General features: G+C 37.3%; 1 protein-coding gene across 5 annotated transcripts in view; it reads left to right on the top strand.

Moving 5' to 3' along the window:
• Window positions 1–19999, top strand: part of sipa1l3 (signal-induced proliferation-associated 1 like 3) — a 96284-nt gene that overhangs the window by 12017 nt on the left and 64268 nt on the right. The window contains exon 1 of one of the 5 annotated variants that reach the window (XM_039683848.2): window positions 5762–5871. The exons of the other annotated variants lie outside the window; for them this stretch is intronic. The gene's annotated coding sequence lies outside the window, so the exon portion shown is untranslated. Of the gene's footprint in view, window positions 1–5761; window positions 5872–19999 lie in introns of those variants that run through there. 5 annotated transcript variants of the gene reach the window in all.

Here is a 19999-nt window from a genome sequence, read left to right as displayed (position 1 = left end):
GAAGACCCACAAGGAGGAATGCCTGCAGATTTCCACACAATTTGATTGCCTGAATTTCAAGTTCTGCACTCAGTTAGTTACTTTTGCTTTCGATTATCCACATGAGGATACCAGGAAGGGATGGAAGGTGATTATTTGTAAAGTATTGTTTACATGGAGCCAACTGTTCCCACAGTCTGTACACATTCACCCACCTGTTAGGCCGCTAATTAGAGCTTGAATGTTTTGCACAATATTTGTTTTTACAAAAGCAGTGCCAAGTTGAAATTATTTTCAGTTGTAACTGTACCTTTGGGACATAGAAGACTAGGTGTGACATCATGCGAGTTAAATCTGTCCTGGTCCTCCTGTGTAATGTTTAATATAACCTAAGTCTGCCGTTCCACTGTCTTTGACATTTGTATGACACTGTTGAATTTTGCCCCTAGTGCCACGCTCGTTGTCTGTCAAACATATTTAATTGTCTTGTAGTATTTTTACTTCTGAGAAAATCATTTTATTCTGTTGCTACACTTGAAATGTTATTTAATTCAAGTTTAATCAAATTCAAATTAGTTTCACACTCTGTTTTGTGTAGAATACACGTCCGGTCTGGCGGTCTTATTGAACTAGCCTCAAAAGTAAAGATATTTTAATGCACCTGAAGCTTAAAAAATCGGAAATACCAAAAAAGTGTCATTAGGGTTGGGTTATGTCTACCAGTTTGGTATCAGACGATGTCTATAGTGAAACATCGCGATGGACGATGATATCGGGAGGGAGTGGGGGGGGGGGGGGGGGATTTTCGTAATATTCTCATTTTCCACAACATATTTTCATAGCCGATGCTGTCTAAACATCGTGATGTCTGTCAGCCATCGTCCATCGGCCCAACTCTAATTGTCATACACAAATATTTGGAACAGCTCTTGTCTACTCTCCATTTGTAAAAAATTATGAAATAAACAGACTGATCTCATGAAGTAGCGTGTGTATGACACGCCAATTCGTATTTCCATTTTTGGCATGCTATCAAGACGCATAATCGCCTTTCAGCATGTTTATGAACGCCATTGAGTTAACGTTATATAAATATATGACTTACCTCAACCTACTTACCTAAACTTAACCGTCACTCACTGGGGTTAATGGCATTTATGACTGGAGATTTGACTGCGTATACAGACACGCGGAATGACGCGGACGTTAATGGCGTAGACATATACGCATACACGCGGATAGCTCAAAATGCGTAGAGATGACACGCCACCTGACTCGAAAGTGGCGTATATGTTTACGCAAAAGTCATGATGTCATGTTGGAAATAAAAGGCAGCTTTAGTCTGTGTGGAGCAGGATTTTGTTTCAGCGAGATTTCACTGTGGATGTCACATGGTTAAAAAGCAATCTATTAGGGGTGTGGATATTGTTTTTGCATGTACATTTTGTACGATAACTGCACGGTCTGCTTTATTAGCGTTTTTTCCGTTCTCGCTGATTGAGCCTAAATGCAGTTGCTATGTTGGCTAATGGAAGCTTGATCAGAAATGGTGACAAAAACTTAAACAAAACAAAATGAAAAAACAACAAAAAATCAATACAAAAGCTGTGCTTGAACACACCAGGACTAAAGGTGACTGCGTGTAAGTAAATATCTAGTCTATCTTCGTCATTCAAAAAGCGAAACGGATACAGGGACTGCATATATACAAACCGTAAACATAGCAATGCTTGCTTTAGCATTATGAATATCAATCACGCTGATCTCTTTCTGCATTCCAGTCAGCTCATGTTATTATGAAAATATTTGTGCATTCAAATGCTCAGGTAAGATCATGTAAATTATAACACCCTTCTGTCAGCATCGCCTTGACTTCTTTGCTCGCTTTCATCACTTCTCGTGCACTCATCGTGCATTTGCTAAGTTGAACAGCCAATCAGAGTTCTCTATCTCACCGATGCCGATTCAACATGCTGAATCTGCCCAAAAGAAACCGACAGCGTCCCACTAGGGCCAAAAAAACATGTGGCCTGGCCTTAAGAAAAAGTCTTGATGCTATATTGTACAGCATACAGTTGTAAAAACTCTTATGCATCTCCAAATATTTAGTTTAGAGCAGATTTTAAACGCTGGTGGCTTTGTGTGTTTTTTTATCCCACCATGAGTTTTTGTCTCATGCTGTACAGTGCGGCGTCTGTAGAGTTGAAAGCTACTCATCTTTGGTATCTGACACACACACACACACACACCGTGAAAATGAAGAGTAATGACAGTAGGGTGTTGACTGTTGTGTTCCTGGATCTCAGGAGAGTTACTCTACACACCACTGGAGAGAGAGAGGGAGGGAAATGGCCTGTTTTCTCTGAAGAACAGTGCAGCTCTTATCATCGTGGGAGAGGGAGAGAGATTGCCTGATTAGGGATGAGAGATGGCTGGACCCACAGAGAGCGAGAGATAGAAAAGGGAGTCGAGATCCAAAAGCATGGTTGGGTTTTTGTGCGTCCTGATTCAGGTTCATGTAGCGATGTCATACCTTTCAGACGACCATTACCTCAGCTTGTATCTCTTTCTCTTCCTGTGTTGATTTTATCAGCCTGACATAGTTACACATTTTGGTCACGCTAACATAAAGAAATCCCCCCGAGAGGCTAGATTGTCTCGTAGCCATTCAGAGGACTTTGGTCTGTGTGAGAGATTGATAGGGGTTTTCTAGAACAGAACAGCCTCTTTCTCATGAACGAGGTCGGGGTTGTAAATTACCCTGCGTGAGAGAGCGAGGCTTTGACCACAGACGTCGGCCGTGTTTCATTCTCCAACAGTCGGCGAGGATGAGCCTTCGTCACTTCTCCTCCCCTGTCCACACGCTTTGACCGATGACGGGAATGTAAAGTGGGCTGAACTATGCGTGGAGCCGAATGAATTCCTGCACAGATCAGCAGTATAAACATACACACGGTCACGCTCATGCAGGGGTGCGCCTTTCAACCCGTTCCCACGTTTCAATCCTGCAGGAATGTTCCTAGCCCTATGGGGAGTATTTAGACACGTCTTTCCGCGCTCCCTTTTTATGCCTTTATTCCTCCTCGATCCATTCGCACCATCTGTTGTATCTTTACAGAATAAAGTATTGAATCAAAGCACTTCTTTACTGTCACTCATTGACGAGATCTATTGGACGTGACGCTACACTTCCTCAGATGTGGTCTTTCAGCGCACACACACAGTAGAGCAACAGTATAATGGCGATAAGGCCTGTTTTATCACTGAGACTCTTGGCAAGAAACGTTATGACCTCATCGTCTTCAATTCAAGAGACACTATTAGCAGAGCAGTGTGTATTACCTAATGGCAGCTATTGTCAAAACATTCTTGTTCCCTGTCGAGCATTTCAGATTGTAGACTATTTTGGACATGACTTTGGCATAACAACAAGTTTCAGTTGCATTTTCTAATATGCATCATCTGGTGATCAGACATTTGACATTGCATGCACCAGTGTAAAAGTATTAGTTATATACTATTTTATATATGAAGAGTTCAGATGCAAAAGCCTCTTAAGTGCCATTTGAAATTTTCTTCTAGAATGATCAATTTGATCAAGCTTGTAGCCTTGTATGTTTAAGTTCAGTAATTTCACTTAAATGACAATTAATAGGTAATCTTCATTGCCATTTAAGTGAAATTACTGAACTTTAATATACTTGATAAAAATTATCATTCTAGAAGAAAATTTCAAATGGCACTTAGAGTGTTTTGCATTTGAAGTCTTCATATCTATATTTTTAAGATTTAGTTTGTGCTTTTGTCATTTTTATTACTTTTTTAACATCTATTTAGCTTATTTTTTTTTTTAGTTTAGTACTTCAATTTAAAATTTTTCAGTTTTCATCTAATCTTTGTTATATTTTATTTCAGCTTCTTTTTTTTTTAAATGTAGGCTACGTTTTTTAAATGCCATGAGCGTAACGAGGCGCTGAGCGATTTTTTTTTTTTTTATTTGTATTTTTTTTTTCACTCTGAAGCGCCGAATGCCCAATGTTTTTACTGGTCGCTGGGAGTTGAAAAATGTTCAACTTTGGATAAAACGCAGCACTCATCACTGTCACTTTTTACCCAGCCGTCCAATCACAGTGGAGGAGAGGCGGGGCTAATACGACACCGACCAACTGTCACAACATTCTTTCTGTACAACGACATCAACTAGCAGAGCTAACTGAACAAAATGGATGAAAAATATTTTTTTTAGTATGAAACAAATTATCTGCAAAATCAGTTACAAGTAAACTGTGCTGCGGATATTCTGCATCATAGCAAAGAAACGTCTCAACGGAAAAAAATCGCTGCGCTGCCAAAACGCTCTCAAGCACCCAAAGCTGGCTAAAAACGCTTTGGTGGACACACGGCCTAATAGTTGTAGTTTTAGTTTACTAGAACAACACTGGCATGCACTTAAGAATGCAGCTTAGAATGCTGTATTAAAGGCTTAGTTCACTCAAAAATGCAGATGTGCTTTTTACTCACTCTGTTGTTGTAAAGATATTTAGCAGAAAGTCTTACATCTCATTTAAATATAGCACAGCAAAATGATTGACATTAGTGATAAGAAACACATGAACCAGTGTTTGATATGACATTTATTTTAAATGTGAGAAACTAATTCAACTTAAGAGTAACGAAGGAGAAGATTTCAAGAGAAAAAGATTTATAATTATGTCTTGTTCCCACAAAAATCTTAAGTGGTTTTTCTTTTCTTTTTTTCAGCTTGACAGCTTCAGTTCCTATTTATTTTTTGTTGTATTGACACACCTTCCTCTAGTGCTTTACATACATTTACTGTAGGCTACTGTTAAAGTTTGGGGTCTGTATATATATATTTTTTTAATAAGAAAATAAATGTTTATTTAGCAAGGGCACATTAAATTGATCAAAAGTAACATATTTTTTACTTCTGTATTTTACATGTTTGACTTCTGTTTTCTGTCTAAAAAATGCTATTCATCAAAGAATCAAAGAAACAGTTAAAACATATTAACATATTTCGACATTAATAATAATATTATATCATCAAAGTTTTCAAAATTGATATAATGTTTTTGGAGGCTATAATCAGAAAACAGAGCAACAGTAAGGGAGAAGTAGAAGGAAGTGTGTGTGTGTGTGTGTATGAGAGTGTGTGTCCCAGGTGGCTTCTAAAGTCACAAAGCTCTATTCTAGAGGGTAAATGGGAAGACAGTAACTCAAAAGGAACAGGCTTTGAGAAACACAAACTGCCTGTGACCGAGGTTCCTCCATATGTTTTCAATGATCTACAGCACACACTGATGGCCGTGTTTAGTCTTCAAATGTTCAGTGTCAAGGCACTTGGGTTGTCATAAAACACCCTGCCTGGGTGCATCTTTCTTCCAAAGAGTATAAACCTCATCAGCTTCACCTAAATTTCCTTATTTCAAGCCTATGCCATTCAAATATTTTGGGCTGGTAAGATTTTCTCCCCCATCAATTTATTTTATAAAAAACGCATTTAACCCAAACTTTTGAACAGTAGTGTACTTGTAAACATATTTTTAATGGTTCTACAAGGTACTTGAAACAATAGCATGGTACATGTCCTAAAACCACAGTAGTACCATGATACATTTTGTTAGCCCGCCTTCTTTTCTCCTCCTTCAAAACAAACGCTGGGTGTTTTTGTGTGTGTTTTGTGTGTTTCCAGATACGCAGCCACACCTTGTTCTTTTATCAGTCAGTACAGCTTTTGTTGAGAAGACTGAACGTGCCAGAGTCCATTCACGTCTTCCACAAAACACCTGTTACGTCACGCTGGGTCCGGGGGAGAGGAGCGACACCACTTTTCTTTCAACCGTTGCAGGTCGAACAGCCACACTATTCACAGTCAGTTTCAGGTGCAGGGTGCCTCAGACACAATCGCTCTACCTGCCCCGCTTAGACTGTTTTTAACGCTGACATTATAACCCTGTCCTCATGTTACTGCTGTTATGAGAAGTGTGTGTGCTGTAGACCTCAGCCAGAAGCGATGCAACTGTTATGAAGCAATCGTTTTAGCCTTACTATTTATTTTGACGGATACTAATGTGCGGTGTGTCCACTCAGTCTCAAATACCCTGAGAAGATTTGAAAAGCTCACTCTCTGGACCGGCCCTTGCGCCTCAGTAGAGTCGTCTGGCTTCACACTGTGTACTAACTTGGTGTGACACGATAAAGTGTCAAGTATCACATCTCCTCCTCGTTAATCTGAGTTTTTGTTCTAATCAGTTTTGTTGGGATAGATCAGGATGTGCTTGAGGGTGAACTTGACCTTCAGTCTTTATGTCCTGGTCAGGTCTAGCTCTTTTCCTGGTGAGGAAGGCAGGACACTTTTCATGAGCTAATTCATTCATATACATGTGTATAAGTGTGTGTGTCGATTAATTTCTTCTAACATAAGTCTTTTTTTGTTTATATAGATATATTTATTAGGAATGTCAAACGATTAATCGCATCCAAAATAAAAGTTTGTGTTTACATAATATATTTGGGTGCACTGTGTATAATTATTTATATAAATACACACACGCGCTTGTATATATTTAAGAAAGATTTTCATGTATATACTGTATATAGATTTTGTACATATTTTATATTATATATAAATATTTTATATATAAATAATATTTTTTTTCTTAAATATACATGCATGTGTGTGTATTTATATATATATATATATATATATATATATCCCACTCATTTATGTGTGTATATTTATAGAAATGAATATGTACAGTGTGTATATAAACGTGTGTATGTATATATATATATATATATATATATTAGTTAGTATATATGTATATTCGATAATGTTGGTTAATAAAATGTTATGTATGTTGTAAATAGTGCATTAACTAACGTTACGTAATAGAACTTTAGATTTTAACAATGCATTAGTAAATGTAATGAAATGAAAACGCTGTAGACGTTTTTTTTTTCATTATTAGTTTGTGTTAACTAATGCAGTTGGCTTATGTTAACAGATGAAACCTTATTGTAAAGTGTTACCTTATTTTTTATTTATTTAACTTAAATTGTAACTCTGAATAATACTGTTTGAGTACTGTCTTTTGAAAGAAACCTTCAATGAGTATTCTAGGCTTTGTTCAGATAGACAGCAAAATTTTGTTTTTGCACGTCTGACTGAAATCCATTGAGTTGACAAGCAAAAAAAAAAGTGCTTTCTGCTAGATGTGCACATGTGATGTTACCTCATGAGTTCATTATGTCACAAAACACTAATGCAAAATTTCCAGTTTTCCATCATCTCGTTCCGCAATAACAGCGACTCTGCTGGAAGTCTCTTTCTCATCGTGCTGACACTTAAACACTAACTGATTTCTATAAATATTTACAGTCTGAACAGTTTTGATCATGTGAAAGATAAGTGTGTGCTAATAGGGTTATTATGATGGTACCAACATTTCAGTAGTCTAAACCAATACCAGTAAAATCACAGATCTGTCTGCTGCAATATTCAATGCTTGTAAAAACACAATGTAATAGAAAGCTTTGACACTCAGAGAGCGCTCTATCAAACCCGAACAAGAGTATTCGAAAAGACCGTCTATCCCTGAACACCGGATATATCCACTATTTGGTACAACTGGTACTGGTATATGCTGTTTAAAGTCATTTTTTAAGCTTCGCCTCGTTAATATTTAACGTTTTAATTATAAACGAGTCGTTGTTGATTATAGGCTCTTGTTTAGGCAGAGACTGAGAGAAAACAAAAGAGAGGGGAAGAGGAACCGTTTCAGCTGCCTAGTAAAAACCACAACACCTGGGATCAAGGAAGTGAGCGAGCATGTGTGGGTTTGTGTGTGGTTCCCTTACGCCGGGATGTTTCTGACCCCAGCCGCCTTATAAAAGGCCCTTTGATGCAGAGGCAGGCCTGCTTTAGCATGGCACAGCTTTAGGTGTGTGTGTGTGAGATTAGGAGGTAGAGGGTGTACTTTAACCCATTTAGTACTGGGCGCTTGCCAGATTTTGTAGCTTAGTCGACTAATCCCCTTCCGCCTGCCCTTTTCTTACCAACAAGTGTCTGTGTGCATGTGTTTGTGTACTTGTGTTTTTGTTAAAGGCAAAAGAGTAAATTGGTAGCTGTGTTCACCTCCATTGATTGTTTCTTGGCTGTAAAACATGTTGACTGTTTCCCTGATGGGACTTGAAACAGACCTGCAAGTGTAACCGGACAGCAGCTGACTCAGCCCTCGTTCTGTAACGTCCCCTATATTCCTCCTTTTTCTCTTTTTCCCCATCGCTCGCTCATGGCGGGATTTTGGAGTTACTGCGGGGACTTCCATGATATTCTTAGCCGCAGTATTAAAGTGCTTGTGTGGGCTGGAACTGCTCAGGTATCGATACAAAACTGCTGTAGTCTGCAACTGTAGGTCTCTTCTGATTTGAATCATCTAAAAATTAACAATAATTACCTAAATTTAAAAAAGGGCAAATGATTTTTTTTTTTCAAATTGGTATTGATATATAGTGCATCTCTATCTATATTGTTTTATTCAACATGTTCAGATTTAAAAAATATGAATGTCCAATAGTGCTGTATTTTGGCATCACTTTTATGTGAATAATAATAATACACTAACTTTTAAAAGTTTTAGGGTCAGTAAGGGACAGTAAAAGACATTTAATTATAATGTTATGCAAGATTTCTGTTTCAAACAAATGCTGTTGTTTTGATCAAAGAATTCAGAAAAAAATATATCATACTGTTTTCATTTGATAACAAATGTTTCGAGAGAAATGTTTCTCCTGAAAATCACAGGACAAATTACATTTTATATAGCTGATTGAGCTGAATATAAAATTTACGTAAAATAAATATTCATAGAAAACATATTTTAAATTGTAACATTACACAAAATCACAATTGCATTTTTGATCAGCCATGGTGATGAGCATAAGTTTTTTTTTCTTTTTTATTGTTAAAAACATTAAAAAATTGTATTAACCCCAAACTTTTGAACACTAGTTTTTAATACACATTTTGTCATAATGTTTGCAGCTCATTGTAGCTCATTTTGTGTTAAATCATTCTGCAAGAAAGTCCATGTTTTATGCTAGCATAATTCTAACATTCTTCATAGTATGCGCTAGCTAGATTATACTTTAGCCATGCCTGTGATTAAGAGAGCTAATGTAGTGCTGTGTTTTTTTAATCTCATTCCATCTGAACTGTAATGGCAGCAGCGCTGCATTTGAAGTGGTCTGGCATGTTTGTATGTGCATATGCTTCAGTCTTGCTCGGCTCGCTGAAGGCTGGGCACGTTCTGTCTGAGCCGAGGCTCTGTCACGTTGCTTTACAGCTCAGCACTATAGAAACCGGGTCAATGCATCGTTCTCTCCTCCTCATCCATCCTCTCTCTCCTCCACCACCAGGACAAAATGTCTGTGAATAATCTGCAGAGATTTATAATTAAACACAGATGAATTTAGCATAGAAATCAGATGGAAAATCAGCTTCTTTTGCCTACATTTTTCTTCCTATTGCATGAAGAAATTAAACGTATTAAAGGAATCGTTCACCCAGAAATGATCATTATCCTCATCCTTATGATATCGCCCAGAAGAGCGTTTTGCCCTCTCCGTGCAATTGGGATGATTAAGAACTGAAGCTCAGAAGCTTCAGAAAGGACGCAGAATATTGTAAATTTGCCTCTTTCTCACTTGCTTTTGTAATATTTTAAACTTAAACGCTTCACTCTTCAGTCATTGTAACTGCATGGAAAAGAAAAAGTGGTCTCCTTTTGTGATCCACAGAAGAATTGGTTTGAGTAAATGACATAATTTTTTTGTAAACTGTAAATGTGTTAAATTTTCCTTGGGTAGCTCTCCCTCACATTTGTGTCTAGTTACGGCTTACGCTTAGTTTGTTGTGGCTATGTGTGATATCACTATTGTGTGCATGAGAGAGTTGTCAGATCTGTAACAATCAATAGAGCCGCCCTGTCAAACAATGGACGCAGTGATTGAGCTTCACATGCCTGTAATAACCATATCTAACATCATCACAGGCGTTTAGATTAGAAATCGCGCCGGCAAAGGCAAAGCCTCTGTACATATTTAACAAGACATGGCCATTGGATTTTATTTTACTATTATTTATTTATATATAGGGCTGAAACGATTAGTCGACATTGTCGACAAATATTGTTGTTGTCAAGTAGTCGTTTGATCTCACGTGACCTAATATAAGGGCGTGCAATATCGCGATTTGACCATTACGGTGCTGTGGCGCTAGAGTGTAATGCAGCCCTTTACAAACGATATTGTGGTAAATGAAAAAACTATGAATTATAGCAAGAACTAGCAAGGTTTGGGAAAGTTGAATGCTGTTGTGTACAATACATGCAAGGCAGAACTTGCTTCATCAAAATGAACGAATCTTTTCCAGAGTCAACTCGTTTGGTGAATGAACCAAATGACACGATAAAAAAGATTGGTTCATTTTGATGAACGAGTTCGAACAGGAGAGTCACAAACGCGCATCACAGAACAGAGCAAGGCGAGCATTTGATCTTATAAAACTTAAACTTTTTTTTTTTTTTAAATGAGTGATCGTTTCGCTTGATAAGACCCTTATTCATCGTCTGGAATCGTTTAAAGCCCTTTGAACAGTTTGCACTGAAACTGTCTTTTGGACCTTGAACCGTTTGGCTCCCATTGAAGTCCATTATATGGAGAGAAATCCTGTAATATTTTCATCAAAAACCTTAATTTCTTTTTGACTGAAGAAAGAAAGACATGGACATCTTGGATGACATGGGGGTTTTTTTTATATTATAGTAAGAATATGTATAACTCAATGTTTTAACTAATTGAAAAATCTGAATAATTGTTCCAAACCTACTGATTAGCCGGCAAAATAATCGACGATTAGTCGATTAATCGATCCAATAATCCTTAGATTAATCGATTATCACAATCGTTTGTTGCAGCCCTATTTATACATATTATTTTGAATTAGTTTTAGATATCAATCTGCATATGTGCGGGACATCGGTTATCCTCATCTTTGCTCACTCCTTGGAAGGTATGGTGAGTAAAACGGCTCAATATTTACTGAAGCACATACAAAATACCTGAATTGATGCGACCCGTTTGACAGAATACGTACGTTTGGCGCACATAACCCCCTTGATGTGCTGCAAGACTCTTGTGCCGAGGACCCCACCCTGTGCCCGTCTGTGCCCGTGTCTGTAGGTGCACACAGCAGCTGGCGTGGGCCTGGACCGCTCGGGAAGGGCAGGGCCCACAGTCCGGTTGCCATCTGGGCTCACTGCTCCACATGAGCCACTGTCGTCCAAGCCTCAAAGACAGCCGCAAGAAACCTGGTCCAGAGGTCACCAGAGGACAGGAGATGACGTAGCTGAACTCCACAGACAGGATGTCAACCTGAAGCGCAATAATGCACCCTAGATTAACACAACAAAGCACTACCGTAAAAGCTCTTACCTTCTCACATTAAGGGCGGAAATGCTGAAAACAGCACTGTGGTGAGGACTGGGGGCGGGGGGTCTGCGTTCGCGTTTCTGTGTTTATGTGGCGTCAAGAGCTCAGATGCAGATGCTCAGCCGGGATTCTGCCGGTTTGCATTGTTTGTTTTTCTGAGTGTCTGGCTTCAAACAATAAATGGACCCAAGAATCTGGAGCATGTGTGGACAGGTCAGGGACTGGGAATGCACAAGTTGTTTTTTTGTTGTTGTTGACTTTTTGTGTCCTCCTGACCATGAACTCTTTCATTCACACTGGATTATGACTCATGTTTTTGAAGTATTGCTCTTTGTAGCCAATGAATCACAGATGTATCTGCAAATTATATACAATATAATCAATATAAGAACGCAAAAGCTTTGAAATATATTTTTTATTCATTTAGCTGACGCTTTTATCCAAAGCGACTTACAATTGCTATATATGTCAGAGGTCGCACACCTCTGGAGCAACTAGGGGTTAAGTGTCTTGCTCAGGGACACATTGGTGTCTCACAGTGGATTCGAACCCGGGTCTCTCACACCAAAGGCATGTGTCCTATCCACTGCGCCATCACCACCCCATTACATCAGCATGTCCCTAATATAGGGGCGCCGTAGTATTCGTCTTTTCCTTTCCGAACATAGTATTCAGCTTCAGGCACATCACTAATCATCACTCCAGGCTTCAGTGTTTTACTTTCAAATAATTGCTTGTAAATTTCACAAATAATTACAAAGAAATGGCTAGTAGTTACACATTGAATTAAACATGAAATTCTGAAGTAGAAAGATTGACTACATACTCCAATAATCTTTGTCCAACTTTAAAGAAATGTTTATGCTTGTATGCTGATTTGGTGCTCATTTTTTAGACCTTAAATCTTCTGGTAATAGTACGTCCTCCAGACATGTTTAGTATTCTCTTTTCAACACACATTAGATTCATGCGCACTATTTTGGACAGATTGTTTGTAAATTTGTATGTATCGGTGTAGATGTCATTTTAAATTCGATACAAATAAAAACAAGACTGTGAGGGATGCTTGAATGATTGTGTACATTGGTGTTGTTCATTCAGCTAAATGAATAAAAGTACGTTTTTGGAAAAGTTTTTTTTTTGGTCATCTCCGCTGGATGATTGACGTCCAGGTGCTCACCAGTATGACATACACACGGCATCTAACGCTCTTATGAATGAATAACTTGAACTTCAAAATGACGGGTTGGAAATTAGTGAGATATTAGGGGAACTCTAGCGTTGGCTGGCTTGCCGGGGCAGCAGACAGTTAGTTCTGGTTTCCAGTACCTCTCCCCTCAGCTTTAATTGTTTGCAGGAGCTGCAGTTCATTACAGTGCTAACAGCAAACCAGCAAACTGCTAACAGCTTCAGCCAAGGCCACCCAGTGGGCTTACAGCTCCCCTTTTTCCTACTCTGTCCATCTGGCTCAGGGAAGGGATAGAGATTGAGGGGGAGTTGGATTACACCATATCTCAAAGGGATGCGGAGCCAGTAAATGCACGCCGTTGAAGTTAACTGCTGACTGAGTCTGCTCAATGATAAACGCCTCGCTCTCACATGTGTCCCCGTGGATGTGAGGTCCTTTGTGATTATACAGTATGTTCATTTTATTTATGAAAATGTATTTTTTTTCCCCCATGACTTAAATGAACACGCAATCTTGTTGATGTAAAAATATGACACCAATTTAGTTTAAAAAATAAAAAACAAAATCCCTATTTTTTCAGCATTTCATTTTTGTGATTTTGTTGGGGTTTTTTTGGTTGCAGAATAAATGCACTTTCTGTGTGACAATACAACGTCTTTTTTGTTGTCGTTTTAATAGAAAAACATTAAAGGAGTAGTTCATTTTTGATAAAACTTTTGCTTATAATTTACTCACCCCCATGTCATCCAAGATGTCCATGTCATTCTTTCTTCAGTCGAAAAGAAATTAAGGTTTTTGATGAAAACATTTCAGGATTTCTCTCCATATAATGGACTTCAATGGGAACCAAATGGTCCAAGTTCCAAAAGACACTTTCAGTGCAAACTGCAAACTGTTCAAAGGGCTTTAAACGATTCCAGATGATGAATAAGGGTCTTATCAAGCGAAATGATCACTCATTTAATAAATAAATAACAAAGTTTAAGTTTTATAAGCTCAAATGCTCGCCTTGCTCTGTTCTGTGAAGCGCGTTCGTGACTTCGAACTCATTTGAACTCGTTCATCAAAATGAACGAATCTTTTTCCAAGTCATTTGGTTCAAATCGAATTGACTCGGAAAAAGATTTCGTTCATTTTGATAAACGAGTTCGAACAGGAGAGTCACGAACGTGCATCACAGAACAGAGCAAGGCGACCATTTGAGATTATAAAACTTAAACTTTGTTATTTATTTATTAAATTAGTGATCGTTTCGCATGATAAGACTCTTATTCATCGTCTGGAATCGTTTAAAGCCATTTGAACAGTTTGCAGTTTGCACTGAAAGTGTCTTTTGGACCTTGAACCGTTTGGTTCCCATTGAAGTCCATTATATGGAGAAAAATCCTGGAATGCTTTCATCAAAAAACCGTAATTTCTTTTCGACTGAAGAAAGAAAGAGATGGACATCTTGGATGACATGGGGGTGAGTAAATTATCAGCAAAAGTTTTTTTGAAAAGTGAACTACTCCTTTAACATAATTTGGAATTACTTTTTGGAAAATGTACTGTTTTTGCTTTTGAGAAAAGCTTTTCAATTTGACTAGTTTTCATAATGCTGAAGTGTTCATTTATATGATGATATTATAAATCCTGAAACTGCAATTAGTAAATGCGTTAAATAAACCATTCGTACGAGTTGAAATTGTCTTGGTGAAAAATAAAATGAAAACAACCGTGATCAGTAATCAACATTACAATTTTGAATTTGGTCTTTGGTTTCCTGTACACAGACATGTTGAGACATGTACGGGTTTGTGGGTGGGTTGTGGCATTTTGCTCGACATCACCTCAGTCCACTTCATTCACTTACCAGACAAATATCTCTTTTTAAGAATGTGTGTTTAGGCTGGGGAAATATGTGCATGCTGGTATTTTATTGTGTGTGCAAACGTCAACGCATCCAGACACAGGCGTGAGGAATGTGGCGTGCAGGAGAGTGGGGATACACTCAGGAGTCGTGGGAGGGTTGGGATTACAACACAAACACACACACACACACAGGCCGAGAGGAGCCCCGCGCATGAATAATTCAGCCACTGCCGGTGATTATAGCGGTCCGTTCAGCTGTGTTACCGATCGCCTGAGTGCTCACCCCGCATCAATACTGCAACACCTATGCTTATTACACCATATGAATACCACAGCACTAGATGCTTGTTATACATTATAAAAGGGAGAAATGCTTGGGGGTGGTGTGTCAATTTTTCTTCCTGTAAGCATTTTGACTTTTGTAAGATTTTGGGGCATGTGAGACTCCATCACTGATAAAATGACTAAAAGAAGAGCCGTTATATTGGGTTGGTTGTGTGTCTGTGTGTGTTTAGCACAGCACATGAAAAAAAAATGAAGATTAAGGGTTCATTAAAAATTGGGAGATTTGATCCGGGCAAAGTATAAGTAGTATGAACTATTTTAGTGCTTTAGTAGTATTAGCTATAATTCCTAAAATAGATTTTAATATATTTGTGTTATATATTCTTGATCCTTTTCAGTAGTAGCCTAAAAATACAGACTGTTACATGTTATATATTTAAAATAACTGTTTTCTATTTATATACATTTTAAAATGAAATTTATTCCTTGCAAAAGCTGGATTTTCAGCATAATTTAGTGTCTTTAGTGTCACACGATCCTCCAGAAATCATTCTAATATGTTGATATTAATAATAATAAAAAAAACAACACCACAGTTGTGCTGCTTACTATTTCTTTTTAGAAATGTACTTTTTCAGTATTCTTTCATTGACTAGGACACTAGACAATTCAAAAGAACAGCATTTATTTGACATGTTGAAATATATTTTTAACATTATTAATGTCTTTACTGTCACTTTTGATCAATTTAATGTGTCCTCGCTGAATAAAAATCCTACTGACCCCAAACCGTTGAACAGTACTGTGTGTTAAACAGTTTAGGCAGTAGTTTGCCACATTGATGTCCTCATGTTACTGTTACATGACCTCATCACATTGGCTTGGTTATCATCTCAATCAATTTTCATGTAAAAATGGCTTAACTATTGGCAGTCTGAAAATCATGATTCATAAAACTTCCGGTTCATTTGTCTCGCTGGAAATGTCAGGTCGAGTGCATGCCATTGTGGGATTTTGTGCTTTCTTTGTTGTATGCGGCACATTTTGGAAAATATGAGTCATGTTGGCATTTCGGTTGAAACTTTGCATGTTGTGCACAGTATTCATCATACTATATGCTCCTGCAATAGTGTGACAAGTAGGGTGATATTCAGAACTGAGACATGTATTGTAGTCTCTTATTCTGTGCTTCAGATGTTGGCCAACGGTAAGCGTCGAATTTGGGAAAAAATAAAATAAACTTTCTGAAATTGTACATTTTTGAGAGCGAGTTCCACAAACATATTCTCCAACACATTCTTATTTTCTTCTCCCTTATTTATTTATATATATTATATTTATTGTCTTTCTCCTCACTTGTGGTGGAATAAGTCTGAACACAAGCTGACCTTAAAAGCCACACACAGTAATTTTAATCTGTAATTTTAAGCATTTTACATTTGAATTATATACATCTATCTATTTATATTTGAATCATAATCTTCTGTATCTATCTATCTATCTATCTATCTATCTATCTATCTATCTATCTATCTATCTATCTATCTATCTATCTATCTATCTATCTATCTATCTATCAGCATCATCTTTCTAACTTTTAAAAATCATTAAAGATTCAAATGTATGCATTACATTTTAAAAGATTAGAGAATTATAATAAGCTAATACAGATTTTTCGTTATCAAAGTTTATAGTTGTAACAAAAATCAGAAATCTCACACTCCTTACCTTCTGCATTTTATAATAAGTTCCTTTTCCTCAGTCGAGCGATTACTCTCATCTAACCGCTGAAAGACGTAAGAAGGGGCACGCTGTTTCGTGAGACATTTTCATTTTTATATAGCTTAATGCGTGAATTCGTAATTGGCACGTTTCACCATCAGTGTGCAATGCGCGTGACGTCTATGTTCGTCAATAAATAAACTGCACGTGTCTTGCGGAAGAACACTGTAGCCGGAGCTACTTCTCTCCATTAATGTCTATGGCGAGTCACGCAGGCACTGGGCAAATCCTCATCCGAGTCAAACATCCACATATAAACAGTTTGAATATAAACACTTATTATAGGCGTACCGTAGTGATTCAGGATAAGTCAAAAACACGGTTTGGAAAATGGATTCATGATGTTGATTACTCGTTCATATTGAACATAAGTTACAGATTGCAGCTGCTGATACAACGCCGTTCTGTTGCGAGAGTGTCCACTCGCACATATGCGACCACATAAAATTTTAACTCGCACATTGTCAAAAAAATGGTTGCATATGCAATTTGGTCGCAGTCTGGAACCCTGTCAGAACACAAAGATCTTTTTGATGAAATCTGAGAGCTTTCTGTCCCTCCATTGACAGCTACGCAACTACCACTTTAACGCTTCAGAAAGATCATGAAGAGATCGTAAAAATAATCCATATGAATTGAGCGGTTTAGTCCACAGTTTCTGAAAAGACTCGATCGCTTTATATGATGAACAGAATGAATTTAGGCTTTTATTCATCAACTCACACATCAGTTGTGGTAAACAGAAACTCAATCATGTCCACTTGACGTGTGAGAACCAGTGAGGTTCATTCTCGTGTTACGCATCACGTTTGAGCTCATTGCATCGCTGTTTACACAGAGATAGGAAACTCAGATTTCATCAGAAAGATCTTCATTTGTGTTCTGAAGATGAACAAACGCCTTTGGTAAGACAAAAATGAGTAATTAATGACAGAATTTAATTATCTATCCCTTTAATTCTAACTTCCTTCAGTGGGTTTTATCTTTCTCCAGCTGTTTCTTCAGATTCCAAATAATACATGTTTTAACCTTACCTTCAAAAGGTTATCTTGCTTCCTTAATTATTGAAGCATGACTGACCTTTGTCTGCTGATGCTGTTTTTGTCTAGTTACGGACCTCATATTCTAATGAATTAGATTCATGAGATTTCTTGCAAATTGTTTTTTTTTTAGCAAACCGAGGTAATTGCTTTCCTTTGAACTTTATGAACGTTGGAGAGGTTGGAAAAACAATGCTGGAGCTGAATGTATGCTAGGAAACAATCACAAACAAGACACTGACTCCCTTGAGCCCCAAACAGGGAACGGAGGCAAAATCCCTCCTCTAGTTAACATGGATCTCAAAGCCCCCCCTTTCTCTCTCTCATCTCATTGTTAGTGGGTGTAACTCAGAGAAAGGCGTCGTTTCATGAGGACTAGAGTAGCAGCATTATCTCTATCACTGGCTCCATCATCCTCAGCACTGACTTCTGCTTTATCTGGTTCTCATGACAGCTCTGAAAAGCCCTTTCCCACAAAGAGCCACTCAGATCTTTCCAACGAAGGGAAAGCGATCTAGGGCATCTTCGGAGGCTGATCTCTTAGTGAAAGCACAAGAGCTCTGCAGACTCATTCAGAAATCTGCACACATGCAGTAATACATGCAAAGCCTGGCATTTTCAGACTTGCATTCTCTCGCGTTTTCTAAATTCACGCATGCAAGTTCTTTGTTTGAAAAAGAGGGAGAGGAGCAGACAAGAGAAACTGTGTCAGAGACTCTTTTGTTCAAATACAGTAACCCTCCTCCCCCTTTCTAAAGCCTCATGACCCATGCTATTGTGTGTTTGGTCGTGTTGGTTAGTTGGTTGGGGTTAGAGAGGGTTCAGTTCTGTTACACGATGCTAGCTTTGTCTGAGTGATCTGATATATGTGTATCACAAGTGGTGCTTATTTTAAAGACATGCAGCATTAACCCTTTTAAAAAGTTGTTTTTGGAAAACGTGGGTGTCCAGATCTTTTTTTGATACCTGTAGATTCATGGGAAAATAACTTTTGTGCTCAAAATGAGTTATTGTTCAATTAACTCTTGCATTCCTCCGATTATACTAGGTTATTAGATTAAGATATTTATCTGTTGTCCCCTGAGGGTTAGTGTACATCTGTGTATGTTTAAATGAGCAAGAACCATATGATGTTCAATTAAGCTCCAGAAAACATCCATATGAATCATGTAGCATCTTTAATTTCCAATGAAGTAAAGAAAAAAAGAGAAAAAAAAATATCTGTTTGGATGAGCCGTGTCTGAAGATATACACTGTAAAAACCAATTAGTTCAGTTTACTTAATCCATTTAAGTTTGTCAACTTAATTCTGTCTGTGATCTGAGGAAGTGTACTCCCAGAGTGCATTGTGGCATGAATAAATTATTTTCTTGTTTTTTTTCTTTCTATTTTTGGCTTTATTTTACCATTACAATTTTATTTGCTGTTGTAATCACAACATTTTTTCTTTTGTCAAATCAACTTTAATATATTTAGTTCAGATAACATATAATTTTGAGTTTCTGGTGATTAAATCAATCTCCTTCATTGTGTTAACTCACTTTTTCCATTTCCATTTCAGTTCCAATGAACTTAACATTTTAAGGCAACCAGGTTACTTACTTTAAGTTAAACCAAAAATATTTTTTTTGTACAAAATGGTACTCAAACCAGTCAAGTAATGTTGACAAGGTTTTTCTGAGTAACGAAGGCATAGCATGCAAACAGTACAGATTACTAAGACATTTTAAGTTCGTGCAACAAATTATTGGACATTAAGTAAAGTTAACAAAAAATTCTTAGTAAGAACAATGTTAGATTTTACAGTGTACAGTTTCATTATGGGCACGTTTGAGCGCAAACCATTCTCACTTCTTTTCTACTTGATTATAACAGCCTATAATTTTGTCTCATATAGCCCAACTGTATAACAGTAATAACAACGATAGAAATAGGAATAAACAATTCTTCTGCCAAGTAATAGAGCCTAAGTATTGTTTATAAAAGACTTGAGGCTTAGAAATAATCATTATTAATTATAATTCATCTTTATTTTTACTTTAGTACTTATTAGTAGTAGTGCACTCTAAACAATGCTGGGTTGTTTGAACCCAAATTTGGGTAAAATATGAACAAACCCAAATGTTGGGTTAAAAATGTCATTTTAAATTTTAACCCAACTTCAACTGTACATTTTTTTTATTGCATTTTTAACCCAACATTTGAGTTTGTCCATATTTGACCCAAATTTGGGTTGAAACAACCTAGCATTTTTTTAGTGCAGCTTTAATAAAAATAAAAATATGAATATAAGAGAAATAAACAATTCTTCTGCCAAGTAATGTTGGAATGAGAAAAAAGGCTGTTTTATTAATATTGT

This window comes from Pimephales promelas, chromosome 10 (assembly GCF_988280905.1).
Source record: "Pimephales promelas chromosome 10, fPimPro1.hap1.1, whole genome shotgun sequence".
In the NCBI taxonomy this organism is placed as follows: Eukaryota; Metazoa; Chordata; class Actinopteri; order Cypriniformes; family Leuciscidae; genus Pimephales; species Pimephales promelas.
Note: the sequence above shows the minus strand (reverse complement) of the source record. Positions and strands in the feature narration are given on the sequence as shown.